Genomic DNA, 16,848 nt, shown 5'->3' with positions numbered 1-16,848 from the left:
CAGCAGCTTCTTGCATGACTCAGCTTTCAGCTTACTTTTTCCTTTTGGCAGCATGAATTGGGGTCCTGTGTGTTTATTTTCGTTTCACTAGAGGACTCACCAGAAGATATGGGGAGGGGATATAAAACTAGTGGAAGATAAAGATTACTTTATTGAGTATATTTATTCAGCTCCTTTGCAGGCCCCAGTTCCCAGTCTCTGGTGATGAGGGCTATTTTCTCCCTCACAGAGGAATCTTGATGGCTTGCTGCGGGCAGGAAGGGAAGGTCCACTCACCCTTTCTGGAAATGCAGTTTCTCCAATGTTTTCAATTAGAAGTAATCAATGCACCAATCCAGCATTTTGGGGGATGGCATATCTTTCAGTCCTTCAGTGGGCATCTGCAGTTTGCCATGGTAACTAATGAGTTACTGCAGATAGCATAATGGTACACTCTGAATTTTTACAAAGTGAACCAACCCATGTAATTACCACCCACATGAAGATAACAGAGCATTAAGGGAGTTCCAGTGTCCTTCCTCATGGCCCTTACCAGTCCTTACTCCCCATTACAAAGGTCATCATGAATGTACATTTCATCAAGACAGGGGAATTGCAATAGACAAAGAGTAATTCATGCAGAGCCGGCTGTGCGGGAGACCAGAATTTTATTTCTACTCAAATCAGTCTCCCTGAGCATTCGGGGATCAGAGTTTCTAAGGACAACTTGGTAGATTCAGGGGGAAGCCGATGAGCCAGGAGTGCTGATTGGTCAGGTCAGGGTTGAAATTGTAGGGAGTCAAAGCTGTCTCCTAGCACTGAGTCAGTTCCTGGGGGGGGGGGGTCGGGGCACAAGATCAGATGAGGCAGTTTACGGCCTGAGTGATGGCAGCTGATCCATCAAGTTCAGGGTCTGCAAAATGTCTCAAGCACTGATCCCAAGAGCAGTTTAGGGAGGGTCAGAATCCTGCAGCCTCCAGCTGCATGACTCCCAAACCATAATTTCTAATCTTGTGGCTAACATTAGTCCTACAAAGGCAATCTAGTCCCCAGGCAACAAGGAGGTTTGCTCTGGGAAAGGTCTATTATCGTCTTTCTTTTAACCTATAAACTAAGTTTCTCCCAAAGTTAGCTCAGCCTATGCCCAGGAATGAACAAGGACAGCTTAGAGGTTAGAAGCAAGATGGAGTCTGTTAAGTAAGATCTCTTTCATTGTCTCAGTCTTAAACTTGCAAAGGCATTTTCACTGTGGTGCTGCCTAGAAAGTATTTGAAGAGCTGAGTGAGAAACTGTACATGAAAAGCTGGATTTAACCAGGGTTAAAAGGAAAACGTAGACAAATTAAGTTTAACAGAGTTTAAGTGAGCAAAGAACGATTCAAGAATCTGACAGTCCCAGAACCAGAATAGGCTCAGGGTGACTGCCGGACTGCCACATGGTTGCATAATATTTAATGGACATAGGAATGAAAGTGACAGACAGGAAACGGAAGTGAGGTGCAGAGACAGCTGGATTGGTTACAGCTCTGTGTTTGCCTTATTTGAACACGGTTTGAAAGGTTGACTGCTTGTGATTGGCCAAAACTTTGTGATTTGGTTCAAGAGGAGGTTATAATCTGTTTACATATCTAGTTAGGTTATAGTTCCCTATGGATAGAGAAAACTCTAGTCCAAACTTAAAATATGTAAGAAGGCATCTTTAGGTTACTCTTAATTTAACATCATAAATAATGTAAGGAAAAGACTCAACTTCTGAACAATTTATTTAGTAGTCACCACAAAAGTTTCCAACACATTGAAAGTCTCTCCAATGTTGACTTGTACAAGGAGCCTTTAATGGAATTCACCCCAACAGACATTTGCTTGTCTTTAGCCAACATTTGAGGAGCACTTGTTACTTGTATAACCTCATGCTATCTATGGGTGATGCAGATATTAAGGTGAACTCTGACCTGAAGCAATTTCTAACCTAACTGTAGAAAAAGACATATGCAAAACAATTAAAGCTTAACTTCCAGATTTAAGATAGGAGCAATGTGGGACAGAAATTACGGCATGGTACATTTTTGAGATGAAGGCCCAGCGTACAAATGCCACTGACAATTATGCAGTCTTCATTAAATGACATTAGTTTAAAAGGCATTCTCAAGCAGTTTAGTCAATTTCCAATATTTTGTTATTTTTTTAAAATTCCAATTTCAGCCTCCAATGCTTACGTTGCCTATTGAACTATCTTCTATATTTCTTTTCTGTGAAGCTATATTTGCTCATCACTGTGTGATTCAACTTTGCTGACATAATCAAAGCTGTGGCATGGAGTGTGCCCTACTCTTTGTGGATGAACAAGCTGAAGTTTGGGCTTTGTTCTTGCAGAAAAAAAGTGGTTTGTCTGGGCATGGTGGCTCACACCTGTAATCCCAGCACTTTGGGAGGCCAAGGCAGGTGGATCACCTGAGGCTAGGAGTTAGAGACCAGCCTGGCCAACATGGTGAAACCCCATTTCTACTAAAACTACAAAAATTAGCCTGGTGTGGCAAAGTGTGCCTGTAATCCCAGCTACTCAGGAGGCTGAGGCAGGAGAATCACCTGAACCTGGGAAGCAGAGGCTGCATGAAGTGAGCCAAGATTGCACTGCTGCATTCCAGCCTGGGCAACAGAATGATGCTCTGTCTCAAAAAAAAAAAAAAAATAGAAAACGAAACAAAAAACCTAGCTTATGGAAGTAGAGATGACGAGTGAAATGCTGTCTGCAGAAGGTTATGATATGATGGGAGATTCTGAAGCCATTGATAGTACTAAGCAAGGACATTATGCATTGTATCCATATGCTGTATATTGTGTTTATTCCTGCCATCTGAATGCCTGTCCAAAACTGCTGGACACTTGACCCTGATTAGGCCCCACAGTTCCTGGAATACACCCTGGTCTTCCCGGCTGGAGGCAGCACAAACTAATGGCTTTGAGCTCTCAGTTTCCACACATTTCACTCTCCCATACTTTAACACAAATCCTAAGCTTTAGTGAATATATACCAAACAAGCAAAATTGGCTAAGAATAAAATCGAGATAAAAAATAAAAAACTCGAAAAATTCCAACAAATGGTCCAAAAGGCTTAAAGATGCATTAAGAACTGTCTAAGGGCGTCAGAATCACTAAGACCCAAGACAGAAGCCACATGAAAAAATGTTAACCAGTTTGTTTCTGCTGTGATTTTGTTTCTGACCAAATTGTTTTTTAACCCAATCATATGCTCCCGGAAAAGCTTCATTTAGACTGGAGAGAAGCAGGGCTGAGATGGCCAAGGACATTGTAGCCCATGTTAAAGAGATTGGACTTTATCTTGAGCCTTGCAGGGCGCCATTGAAGTCATGTGAGTTGGGAGAAAGATCACTGTGGCTGTATCGTGGAGAATGGATTTGGAGACAGCAAAGCGAAAGGGAAGGTGATTATAGAAGCCCAGAAGATGGAGGAAGGAGAAGATGACAGCTGGAGGGTATTGGGAGTTATTTAGGAAGCAGAATATTATGGAATATGGTGATCATTTGGATGCTGGGTTAATAGGGATGCATAGAAGCAATCAGGGATAATACCTTGGTTCCAGGCTCGGGAAATGAGTAGATTCTGGTGTCGTGCATGGAGGAAGGAGGTACAAGAAGAGAAGCAGGCTGGGAGAACATGGTGAGCATGAATTTAAACAAGCTGAACTTCTCCCTCTCCTTCAAAATTCATCTTTCACCCACCATAGATTTAGCATGAGATTTACATATTTCACTTAAGTATTGTCAATCAGATGGGCAATATTTTATCCTTAAATGTCACTAGAGACGTGCTTGTAAATTTTCCCTTGGGTGCTTTCCTTTTCTCATGAGATAGTGGAAATCTTGCCATTGCTGAGATATGCTCCATCTCACCTGCTCTCAGACCACAAGGCATTTACAAAGGGAAAAAGCAATTGACTGATTTTTTGTCACTGTCCTCATTATCCCCGAAAGCTTTCCTTGTGTTAAGGGACTTTTCTCTGTAACTGCAAAGTGGAATTTCTGGAGATAAGGATACTAAGGATACTCATAGAAACTGACACCTCAAATTTCTCCTTTTTTTTTTTTATGGCAAAATCTTGCTCTGACACCCAGGCTGGAGTGCAGTGGCATGATCAAAGCTCACTGTAGTCTTGATATTAGGCTCAAGCAGTCCTCTCACCTAAGCCTCCCAAGTAGCTGGGACTACTACAGGCACAGAGCATTACACCTGGCTAATTTTATTTTACTTTTTATTTTGTAGAGCAAGTCTCACTATGTTGCCCAGGCTAGTCTTGAACTCCTGGGCTCAAGCGATCCCTAAGGGCTGGGATTAGAGTGCGCCACCACATCCAGCAGAAATTCTTATGGTGTCAAGCCTAAGAACTTTGGTTCATGGAAGCTTAAAACAAAGGCTACTCATTATCAAATGCAGAGAGAATAAACTGATGATCCAGGGGAAAAGGAAAATTGATAGAAACAATAAAAAACTATTTCTATTTGTTGAATACCTACTATATGCTAGGCTAGAAGCTGAGCCTCTATTATCTCTAATCTTTACAAGTATGAGGGTTAAGAAGGATATACTAGAATTCCCTCCTTACTAATGAGAAAACAGAGATCAAAGATAGGCATTTGTTTGATCCTATCACTAACATCGAGGACAATGATGAGCAGTTTTCATGCGTTGATTATTCTGTTCAGTGCTCTCTAGACTGTAGGAAACCCAGAATGAAACTGGAAGAATTAGTGACTGTGGATTTCCTCAGACAAGATAAATTGAATACAACTATCAGGATGATACAACAAATGGAATCTGTTGACTCTGAGAAATTATTAAACTGGATCTGTTTTGCACGATGAAAAGAGATTGATCCCAAGAGGGCCAAATCAGAATAAGTCCAAGTTTATTATTCTGCTTTCTGTACACAAGTGCATGCAAAGGCTTGGTCCAGCTCTCCATTCCTGGAGGACCATGTGCTGGCTTGCAATGACATTCTTTTACATGGTAAATGGTATTCTCTATGCCTTTAGGAAACAAGAATGCACATTCTCATAGAATGTAGGTGTACAGCCCTAGAGTGCTTGAAAGTACAGATTCTTTCTCCTTGGAATCTGCATTCATTACTTCAAAGTCAGTCTGTTCTTGGTCTACCCATAGCCCTTTTCATAGATAAAGATGGCACTGTGGTTTGAATGTGTCATCCAAAAGCTCATGTGTTGGAAATGTAATTGCCAATGTAACAGTGTCAAGAGGTAGGTAGGGTCTTTAAGAGATGATTGAGTCATAAGGGCAGAGTCTTCATGAATGGATTAATGGGATTAATGCTCTTATCTTGGGAATGAGTTAGTTCTCTTGGGAATTAGTTGTCTTTTTATTATTATTATTTTAATATTATTTTGAGATGGAGTCTCGCTCTTTCATTCAGGCTGGAGTGCAGTGGTGCAATCTCAACTCACTGCAACCTCCTCCTCCCAGGTTCATGCTATTCTCCTGCCTCAGCCTCCCACGTAGCTAGGATTACAGGCATGTGCCACCCTTCCAGGGTAATTTTTGTATTTTTAGTCGAGGGGTTTCATCATGTTGGGCAGGCTGGTCTTGAACTCCTGATCTCAAGTGATCTGCCCACCTCTGCCTCCCAAAGTGGGAGGCTGAGATTACTGGGGTGAGCCACCATGCCTGGCCTACAAGTTTAAATAGATACAAAGAATGCCATGTCCAACATATTTTAAACGTTGACAGTTTAAAAAAACTATTCAATGGAATCTAAATACAGTTCCATGACAATTTGATTCTCACCATCATCTTTTTAAGAAGCTCATGAATAAGCTTTTATTTTTTAATACACTTTATTCTTAGAGCAGTTAGATTCACAGTTATATTGGACAGAAGTAGAAAGCGGGCCAAAATATCCCCTGCCTTTGTGCACACACAGCTTCCCCCACTGCCGATACCCCCCACCAGCGTGGCACATTTTTCACAGTCAATGAATCCACATTGACACATTATTATCACCCAAAGTCCATAGTTGATGTTAGTCTTCACTTTTGGTGATGTACAGTAAGCTTTCTTTTTTAATTTTTTTAACATTTGGGACATTTTACCTTGTTCCTTTTTTCCCTTTGAACTATTTCCATTTCATTTTTTCCACAAAGATTTATCCTATTGTGATATATTGATATGCTCAACAGTCTTTTATTATTCTCTCTCCCATACTCCTCTTAACTAATTATGTTTATAAATTGATGGGTGAGTTTTTCTTTTCTGTCAGCATAGGACACATAAGTGTTAAAAAAAAAATCACAGTTGACTAGAACAACATATAAACTTTTTATTATATATATTGATATTAATTAAACATAAAAAGCAAAAATGGGAGGCTGGATGTGGTGGCTCATGCCTGTAATCCCAGCACTTTGGGAGGCCAAGGCAGGTGGATCACGTGAGGTCAGGTGTTCGAGACCAGCCTAGCGAACATGGTGAAACCCCATCTCCACTAATAATACAAAAAAATTAGCCGGGCTTGGTGGTGCATGCCTGCAATCCTAGCTACTCAGGAAGCTAAGGCAGGAGAATCGCTTGAACCCAGGAGGCAGAGGTTGCAGGGAGCCAAGATCGTGCCATTGCACTGCAGCCTGGGCAACAAGAGTGAAACTCTGTCTCCAAAAAAAAAAAAAAAAAAAAGAAAGAAAGAAAGGAAAAATAGGAAGGGGAGATCCCTTAATGTTAGAAATAGATGAGCCATTTTTCCCCGTGGTTAATTCCAGGATCAAAGGATAAAGTTCCATATCAATTACATTCCAGTTTTTCATTTTTACAGACGTTAAGTACTTTCTATATTGAGAAACCTTGTTCACATAAATAGGTAGATGGGAATAGAAGAATGTCGTTCAATTCTTTGAACTCCTTCCAAGGTGCTAGCCAAAAGCCAGAGGAGGATCAGTGATGGTTCTTTTCATCCATCAGCTCACCAGATAATAAGGTACCTTCTATTGTGTTGAAAGCAAAGAATTAGAATCCACCTGACTTCCAAAAGGATTTGTGATGAGTCTTCTTCTTTCTCTGCACTGGTGTTTCAAGCCATCCTTTTGTTTAGGGCCTTTGAGCCTTGCTCTGGGGCAGTAAGTTTTGGTGTGGGTGCAGGTGTGCTTTTCCTCTCTAACATGTGAAAAGGCAGTTGTGAAAGGGACGTCCATTCTCAGGCATGTCCAGTTTAGAAAATGGTTCACTTCAAGACTGAGGATGTGGCAATTTATACAGCATTCTTTTGGAGGGCCTTCATGTACTTATGGGACATGGAGGGACGGGGGGGACACAATTGAAAGACCCTTGGCCTAGGCCAGCCACAGTGACTCACACCTGTAATCTCAGCACTTTGGGAGGCCAAGGCAGGAGGATCACTTGAGCCTAGGAGTTCAAGACCAGCCTGGCAACATAGGAGATTCCATCTCTATAAAAAAAATTAAAATATAAATACATTTCTTAAAAAAGGAAGACTCTGGCCTTGAATGGTGGGTCACTGTGAGTGGCTCAGGCTACCCCATAGTTAACTGTCCTCTGCATTACAAAGCCATTGTGCCCAGTATAAAATAATAATTTATGTCATCATTTCTCATCTTCAACACTTGGTAGGCCCCAGGGGGATGCCAGCACTCAGAACACAGTACCCCCAAAATATGGCACCGTGGCATGCTGGGTGCTTTAAACTGAAGAAGATTAGAAGGACCTAAGAAGCCAGACAATCTCCGTGACCTTCTCCCTCCTTCTCTTCTCCTTCCCCCATTTCTCCCCTGAAGCAGGTTATAGAAACTCAACTGCTCCCAAAAGCAAGCCACAAAACCTAGAAAGATCACTCTCTGACCGCCTCCCTTTGCCCCTGGAAGGTCCTCCTGTGGCAAGCATCCTGCCCCATACCTGGAGGGGAAAGTATGTCACGCAGAGATGCAGAAACGAATCAAAACAAACAGGCCTCGCTGAGCTCCCCCAGTTTATTACCATTAGATCACATTTCTTCACAATTACTCACTTCTTTCATCAGATTGATGATGAAAAAAAAATTATGCCAAAATATTTAAAGAGGTTTATTCTGAGCCCATGAGTGACCGCAGCCCAGATTACACAGCCTCAGGGGGTCCTGAAAAGTATGCCCATGGCAGTTGGGTTGCAGTTTGGTTTTAAACATTTCAGGGAGACAGGAATTGCAGATGAAATCATAAATCAATATGTGGAAGGTATACATTAGTTCCCAAAAAGACAGGGCATCTCAAAGCAGAGGTTTACATGTCATAGGTGGATTTTAGGGATTCTTGAGTTAGCAATTGGTTGAAAGAACTGAGCTTTATCTGAAGACTTGAAGTCAATAGAAAGGAGTGCCTACATGAAGCTAAAGAGGCCTGCTGTCTATCATGTGATGCTATACCAGAATCAGATTGGAAAGTAAGCTGCACTCTACAGGGTTAATTAAAATCGCTAGATTTTGTGGTTTATAGGGTATGACTCCCCTGCCTCTTAGAAAGGAATGTGGGCCAGACTGCATCAAGTCTATGTATTTCTTTTTTTTTTCCCCATTTATTTATTTTATTGCATTTTAGGTTTTGGGGTACCTGTAAAGAACATGCAAGATTGTTGCATAGGTACACACGTGGCAGTGTGGTTTGCTGCCTTCCTCCCCATCACCTACATCTGGCATCTCTCCCCTTGCTTTCTCTCCCCAACTCCCTACCCCCCACTGTTCCACCCCTGTTTCCCCCCAACTGACCCCAGTGTGTAGTGCTCCCCTCCCTGTGTCCATGTGTTCTCCATATACACCAAGGAATATTATGCAGCCATCGAAAACGATGAGTTTGGGTCCTTTGTGGGGACATGGATGAACCTGGAAACCATCATTCTCAGCAAACTGACAGAAGAGCAGAAGATCAAACACCGCATGTTCTCACTCATAAGTCTATGTATTTCTTTAAAAAAAAAAAAAAGAAAGAAAGAAAGAAATTCTGGCAAGAGAAAAAAAAAATGTCAGGCACAATTGCTCACGCCTGTAATCCCAGCACTTTGGGAGATGGGAGGATGACTTGAGCCCAGGAGTTTGAGACCAGCCCAGGCAACACGAGACCTCAACTCTATGAAAATTTTAAAAATTAGCTGGGTGTGGTGACACATCCCTGTAGTCCCAGCTACTCAAGATGCTAAGGTGGGAGGATCACTTGAGCCTGAGAGGTCGAGGCTGCAGTGGTCCGTGATCATGCCACTGCACTCCAGCCTGGGTGACATAGTGAGACCCTGTCTCAAGAAAAAGAGGGGCCAGAGTTCAGTCTTCAACTTAGCATAAAAATCCAGTTTTCTTTGCTTCTTTGGGTCTTGATTTCTGAAAGCTCCTATATCATGGAAAACTTTGGTTAGATGAATTTGTGTTGCTTTTCTCTTATTAAGCTCTCTCTTGTTATAAGGGTGTCAGCCATTACCTCTGCAATGGGTGAGGAAAAGGTATGACTTTTTCACCCCTACAGAGAATCTCTTGTACAGGGGATGTGGTCCCTTTTGGGAAAGTGGGCTGGGGCAATAGAACATTATTGCAGAGAGTGGGATCTCACTATGTTAGGCAGCTTTTGTTTAAAAGCCTAGTGTACAAAAATCAGTGACATTGCCTGTGTAGGAGAGAAAGAGCTGTTTTCTAACCCATTGCTAGGTTTATGGCTGAGGTCACTATTGCAAACGACAGATTAACAACCACAAAAAAGCACACAAATTAATTTAATGTAACATCGGAGCTTTCAGAAATAAACTCTGAAGAAACAGGAAGAACTGGGTATGTTTGTGGACAGTTGTGCAGAAGTGTGATTGCAGGACAAAAGTGTATGATCTAATGGAAATAAACTGGGGGGAACTTAGCAAGTCCTCATCCAGTTCTTCTCTGGGTCCCCATGTCTTCAGAGATAGGGACATTCCTTTCCTCTGGGTCCGGGGTGGGTATCTGTCTCATGAGGATCCTGTGACTTACTTTAGAGAAAGTTCAGAGGATTCTTTCATGACCTGCTTCGGAGAAGGACAGGAAAATGTCAGAGGGACCTTCCTGCTTCTGCTGTTTTATGAAATGACGACAAGGTGCCAGAATTTGGGATAGTGTGTCCTGAACTCTGTCACCTGAAACCAAAATAGGGGTTGGAGAACTGAGGACTGGGTATGAACATGGAAAATCATTCCAGTATTAACATAAGCCATTCTTATTGCTAGGAGCCTTAAGAATCTCTTTTTCAGGCTGGACGCGGTGGCTCAAGCCTGTAATCCTAGCACTTTGGGAGGTGGAAGCAGGCAGATCACTTGAGGTCAAGAATTCAAGACCAGCCTGGTCAACATGGAGAAACCCCATCTCTACTAGCAATATAAAAAAAGTTAGGCTGGCATGGAATCACACTCTGTAATCCCAGCTACTTGGGAGGCTGAGGCAGAATTGCCTGAACCCAGAAGGCAGAGGTTGCAGTGAGCTGAGATCGTGCCACTGCACTCCAGCCTGGGCGACAGAGATACTCTGTCTCAAAAAAAAAAAATCTCTTTTTCAGAAAAGAAATTAATTGGTAAAGTCAGTTCATGTAAGGTTGTGCCTTACTGTATTACTTCTTATTTCTTCTAATAACTTTCTTTTGCTAACTTAAAAATAATATCAATTTATTATCAAAGGAAAAGTTAGAAAATTCAGAAAAATATAAGGAAGGAAGTCTAAATCACCCATAATCTCACTCTTTAAAAATAATCACTATAGATATGTTGGGCAAATTTTAGTCCACAGATTATTTGGTTTCTTAACTGAAATTTGATGGTGGTTATCCTCTACTGGTGGCTCCATGAGTGAGGAACAGAGACAAACACAACTTCTGCTCAGGTGCAGAAGAGTCTCAGCCACAGCCTGGCAGCTACTGCGGAAGAAAAGTATTAATACCTTGTGACATCATTCTTCCAATCCCTTCCAGCCTCCCTCAGCCTACCAAGGGCAATCTCTGACCATCCAGGACCAGATGTGGTTAGAAGGAAAATTCTACAGTAATCACCTTTTTGGTCCCCACATGCACTACTATGTCAAAGGAAGGTCTACCCACGGCTTCGTCCCTGGATCCTCTCACCAGCCAGTGTGGCTTGTGTGATTAGTTAGTGTATTGATGTATAAAAAGCAGCCTCTGAGGCTGGGCATGGTTGCTCATACCTGTAATCCCAACGCTTTGGGAGGCAGAGGCAGGAGGATCACCTGAACCCAGGAATTCAAGACCAGACTGGACAACATAGTGAGATCTCACTCTCTGCAAAAAATAAAAAAAAAAAAAATAAGCTGGGTGTGATGGCATGCACCTGTGGTCCCAGTTACTCAGGAGGCTGAGAAGGGAGGATTATTTGAGCCCAGGAATTCAAGGCTGCACTCCAGCCTGGGCAACAGAGCAAGACCTTGTCTCAAGAAAAAAAAAAATTGGACAGCCTCAGAATCCCAGTGGTTTGCAGAAACAGACATTTCCTCTCTCCTGGGTCTGCTGGTCGCCTGTCCTTAGCTGCAGAGTATGACTTAGATTTAGGTAGTTCCATGTCTTTTTTTTTTTTTTTGAGATGGAGTTTTGCTCCTGTTGCCCAGGCTGGAGTACGATGGCACAATCTCAGCTCACTGCAACCTCCACCTCCTGGGTTCAAGCAATTCTCCTGCCTCAGCCTCCCAAGTAGCTGACATTACAGGCATGTGCCACCAAGCCCAGCTAATTTTACATTTTCAGTAGAGACGGTGTTTCACCATGTTGGCCAGGCTGGTATCAAACTCCTGACCCCAGGTGATCCACCCGCCTCAGCCTCCCAGAGTTCTGGGATTACAAGTGTGAGCCACCATGCCCAGCCCTCTGTCTCTCTTATTGTCCCTGGACAGCACAGACCTGTGACATATTCTTCCCACAGTCAATGGCAAGAGTACAGGCAGATGACAGGAAACACACTCTGCACCTCAAGCCCTCTGCTCAGAATCTATGCATTGTTCCAACAGTCACATTCAAAGCAAGTCACATGGCCAAACCCAACATAAGTGAAGCAAGGAAATAAGCTCCATCCATTCTGGGGAACGTTACTGCCCAGTCACCTGACAGCAAGCAGAGAATTGGGAGCAATGGTCTGATCTTCAGTCAGTGAACTGCATTAACCATAGCTCTAGCCCGACTGGCTGCTCACTGGTGCTCCAAAGACACCTCTGTGCCTTTGTGCGTGCTTGTTCTCCTGCCTGGAAATCTATTCTCATTCTCTTTTCCCCTAGCTGAATACTGAACATCTTTCAAGGCCTCGTTCACACTTTGATCCCCTCTGTAAAGTTTTCCTTGACCATCTCTCTCAGTCCATCTAAAGTTTTCCTTGACCGTCTCTCAGTAATTTGTTCCTTCTTGAAAATCTCTAGAATGTGGCTCATTTTGAATTTATGTAGTCTCTTCTATCTTCCCCATCAATACATATAGAACCGTCTGTCTACCTCTCTATGATCTATCCGTATTTATCTTTTCCATGTGATAGCAACCTTCTTGAGAACAGAGATTTGGGGCCGGGCATGGTGGCTCACACCTGTAAACCCAGTACTTTGGGAGGCCAAAGCAGGTGAATCACTTGAACTCAGGAGTTTGAGACCAGCCTGGGCAACATAGCAAGACCCCATCTCTACAAAAAATTTAAAAATTAGCTGAGGTGGCGCACAGTGGCTCAGGCCTGTAATCCCAGCACTTTGGGAGGCTGAGGCAGGCAGATCACAAGGTCAGGAGATCAAGACCATCCTGGCTAACATGGTGAAAAGCTGTCTCTACTAAAAATACAAAAAATTAGCCAGGTGAGGTGGTGCATGCCTGTAGTCCCAGCTACTCAGGAGGCTGAGGCAGGAGAATCACTTGAACCCGGGAGGCGGAGTTTGCAGCGAGCTGTGATCACACCACTGCACTCCAGCCTGGGCAACAGAGTGAAGCCATGTTACCCCCTCAATAAAAACAACAGGGATGTATTGCATGTATAAAGGGTGCACACAAATATTTCTTCATGGACTGATAACTGTTTGCTTGATTTGCTCTTTATTCCAAGAAGATGATGTTTAAAAAGTATTTGCTGTTTCTTTCCTATCCAGCTGTCCCCAAACCTTGCACTCTCAGAAGCTGTGAGAAAAGAGAGCAAGCTGTGACCAAAAGTCTCATTTCCCATTTTAAAGTTCCTTTATTATTCGACTCAGGTTTACCCAACTTCCATTTGCAGGAGATCATGACTAAAGGTTGCGTTCTGCTCACTGCTTCTACAGAACAGCCCACACTGAGTGGGCACCCACACCACAGGTGGAAGTTCTGATCCGAAAGCAGTCAGTCTTATTATTCTGAGAATTATTCTTATTCTAAGCACTGCCTTCCTCTGGCACAGATTTACTTTGTACTTTTTGCTATTTCATTCAAATAAACAAAAACAGTGTAGCATGGTCACTTAGAAGGACATTCTGAAGCTGAGAAAGTCAGAAGTGTGTCAGAGAAAGTTCTCAAAGAAAGGTACGGAGATCCTGCCTCTTTAGGGCACCCTGGTGAAATGTGGCCCTTCACAGTTTAGACAGGCTCTTCCCTACAGAGAGTGACGGATGCTCTGTCTTTCCCAGATGAGGATGATGAAAAACACTTGCTCTAGAGTCTTTTTTGTTTTGTTTTTGTTTTTTGGGTTTGTTTTTTGTTTTGTTTTGTTTTGTTTTTATTGAGATAGAGTCTTGCTTTATTACCCAGACTGGGTGTGATCTTGGTTCACTGCAACCTCTGCTTCCCAGGCTCAAGCGATTTTCCTGCCTCAGCCTCCCGAGTGGCTGGGATTACAGGTTCCCACCACCATACCCAGCTAATTTTTGTATTTTTAGTAGAGACAGGGTTTCGCCATGTTGGCCAGGCTGGTCTTGAACTCCTGACCTCAGGTGACCTACCCACCTTGGCCACCCAAAGTACTGGGATTACAGGTGTAAGCTACTGCACCCAGGCTTGGAGTCTTCATTATGCTCTTTGTTCACACTTTCAATTCATCATATGTGATTCAAATATCTGGCCCTCCTAAACTACAGTTTGCTTTCTAGCAGCACCCTGAAATCACTCATATATGAATGGGTGAACTCACGTTGGGTCACATCTTTTGTTATTGTGGGGAAATATATATAACATAGAACTTATCATCTTAACCATTTTTAAGTGTACCCTTTTGTGGTATTAAGTACATTCACATTGATGTGCTAGATTCTCCCCTATGGTATTTAAAGCTTTATTTATTTATTTATTTGTCTATCTATCTATCTATCTATCTATCTATTTATTTAGCGATGGGGCCCCACTGTGTGGCCCAGGCTGGACTCAAACACCTAGGCTAAACTGATCTTCCCACCTCAGACTCTGGAGTAGCTGGGACTACAGGTGCACGCCATTATGCTTGGCTCTGTACTTAGATTATTTTAATGCCGAGAAAAATTATTTAACAACGTTCTGCCTCTAATCGGCCTTAGGAAAATCACTTAATTCTCTGTATCCTCACCTGTAAAGTAGCAATAGCAATGGTACCTATGTTATGGGGTTCTTATGAGGATGAAGTGAAAAGCGTACCTGTAAGGCCTTAGCATAGATTTCTGGCAGGTAGAATATGTTATTTATTATGGCTAGTCGTGATCTTCAAGCAAAACATTTAAAATTAAAATAGCTTTCTGAATCCTAAATTATAATCACACCAATTCACAATATAACATCCTTTCAAATAACAAGTAAAAGTTCAAAAGTCTTGGAAAAACTTATTAAAATTAGCTCCTTTTCAGTAAAAACTATCAAAAGAATTGTACTTGGCCGGGCACAGTGGTTCATGCCTATAATCACAGCAGTTTGGGAGGCTGAGGCAGGCAGATCAGTTGAGGTCAGGAGTTCAAGACCAGCCTGGCCAACATAGCGAACTCCCATCTCTACTAAAAATACAAAAAGTTAGCTGGGCATGGTGGTGCACACCTGTAATCCCAGCTACTTGGGAGGCTGAGGCAGGAGGCCCTTGAACCCAGGAGGCAGAGGTTGCAGTGAGCCAAGACTGCGCCACTGCACTCCAGCCTGGGCGACAAAGCTAGACTCTGTCTCAAAAGAAAAAAAAAAAAAAATTGTACTTGATGTATTTTCCCTATTTAAGTTAGCAAATCATCATTCTTATGCATTGTATTTCAAGGAGATATCTTAAACTTATACATTTTCTTTGCCTGCAGTTTGCTTCTTTTCTGTACAGTACACTTGATTCTCAAGTTCAGTGTGCCCAGGCATGGTGGCACACGCCTGTAATACCAGCTACTCAGGAGGCTGAGGCGGGAGGACTGCTTGAGCCCAGGAGTGCAAGGCTGCATATGATCATGTGACTGCACTCCAGCCTGGGTAACAGAGCAAGACCTTGTCTCTTAAAAAAAATAAATAAATAAAAAGAAAAACTCAAGCTTCAGTGTGCATAAAAATCATCTGGAAAGGATATTGGAATGCACATTTCCAGGCCTCGTTCCAGGGATTCCGGTGTAGCCCAGGAACATGCATTGTGTCGAGTTTCGAGGTGGTCTGGGGGTTATACTTGAAGAAACGCTCCTATGGTGTAAATAAACACTTGTGCCTAGATTGGGGAGGGTCCTTAATTTAGTCACAGTGCTCCTGAGATGCATTTTCTGACTTTTAATACATTTTTTATGTATTTTGTAAAACTCTTTGCTTTTACATAAAAATGCTCAGCACTCTATGACAGTGGTCACTCACAATATTCACTCTGCATATGGATACCTCAGCCGCACTCATTGTGTAAAAATTAGTTCTCGAGTGCTCATGACTTTTTGGAAACTCACTCACTATTTTTAGCCATCCCATTGGTATTCAGTATTAACAAGGTGTGATCCAGAAATTAATACAAACCATGCTCAGAGACCGTAAATCCGCTTCTGAGTGCTTTTACTTCTTTTTTTTTTTTTTTTTTTTTTTTGAGACGGAGTCTCGCTCTTGTTACCCAGGCTGGAGTGCAATGGCGTGATCTCGGCTCACCGCAACCTCCGTCTCCTGGATTCAGGCAATTCTCCTGCCTCAGTCTCCTGAGTAGCTGGGATCACAGGCACGTGCCACCATGCCCAGCTAATTTTTTGTATTTTTAGTAGAGACGGGGTTTCACCATGTTGACCAGGATGGTCTCGATCTCTTGACCTCGTGATCCACCCGCCTCGGCCTCCCAAAGTGCTGGGATTACAGGCTTGAGCCACCGCGCCCGGCTTACTTCTTTATTTTTAGTTTAGTTTAGTTTTTTGAGACAAGGTCTCACTCTGTTGCCCAGGCTGGAGTGCAGTGGAGTGATCATAGCTCACTGCAGCCTTGAACTCCTCGGCTCAAGCAGTCCTCTAGCCTCAGCCTCCAGAGAAGATGAGACTACAGGCATGCATGCCATCATGCCCAGCTAATATTTGTATTATTATTTTTAGTAGACACAGGGTCCCACTATGTTGCCCAGGCTGGTCTCAGACTCTGGGGTTCAAGTAATCCTCCTGCCTCAGCCTCTCAAAGTGGTGGGATTACAGGCATGAGCCACACCCAGCCTGTGAGTGCTTTTAGGTCACCGTCTTCCCTGCCTTTGTTTAGGCTGGTTTTCTTTCCAGAAATACCCTTTCTGCTTCTTTTTGTCCTTAGAAGTTGCCAAATAGTAAATTATGTGTTGTGATTAACCCACGCAGTTTTTTCTTTTTTTTAAAGAGGTCATTTTTACAAACATCCACATTTCTGGATTTTCTTGATAAGCCAGAATCCCACTGGTCTACAAGACCTTGAGATCCTATGTGGCATCTGCCAGCTGGAGCAGCTCCCT

The 16,848-nt window shown here is 42.8% G+C and overlaps 1 protein-coding gene across 1 annotated transcript in view; it reads left to right on the top strand.

Annotated features, from left to right (window-relative positions):
• Window positions 1-16,848, top strand: part of APBB1IP (amyloid beta precursor protein binding family B member 1 interacting protein) — a 120,427-nt gene that overhangs the window by 73,243 nt on the left and 30,336 nt on the right. The gene's annotated exons all lie outside the window — the stretch shown is intronic.

Source organism: Sapajus apella, unplaced genomic scaffold (genome assembly GCF_009761245.1).
Source record: "Sapajus apella isolate SASKATOON/1434 unplaced genomic scaffold, GSC_monkey_1.0 scaffold53, whole genome shotgun sequence".
Classification (NCBI taxonomy): domain Eukaryota; kingdom Metazoa; phylum Chordata; class Mammalia; order Primates; family Cebidae; genus Sapajus; species Sapajus apella.
Note: the sequence above shows the minus strand (reverse complement) of the source record. Positions and strands in the feature narration are given on the sequence as shown.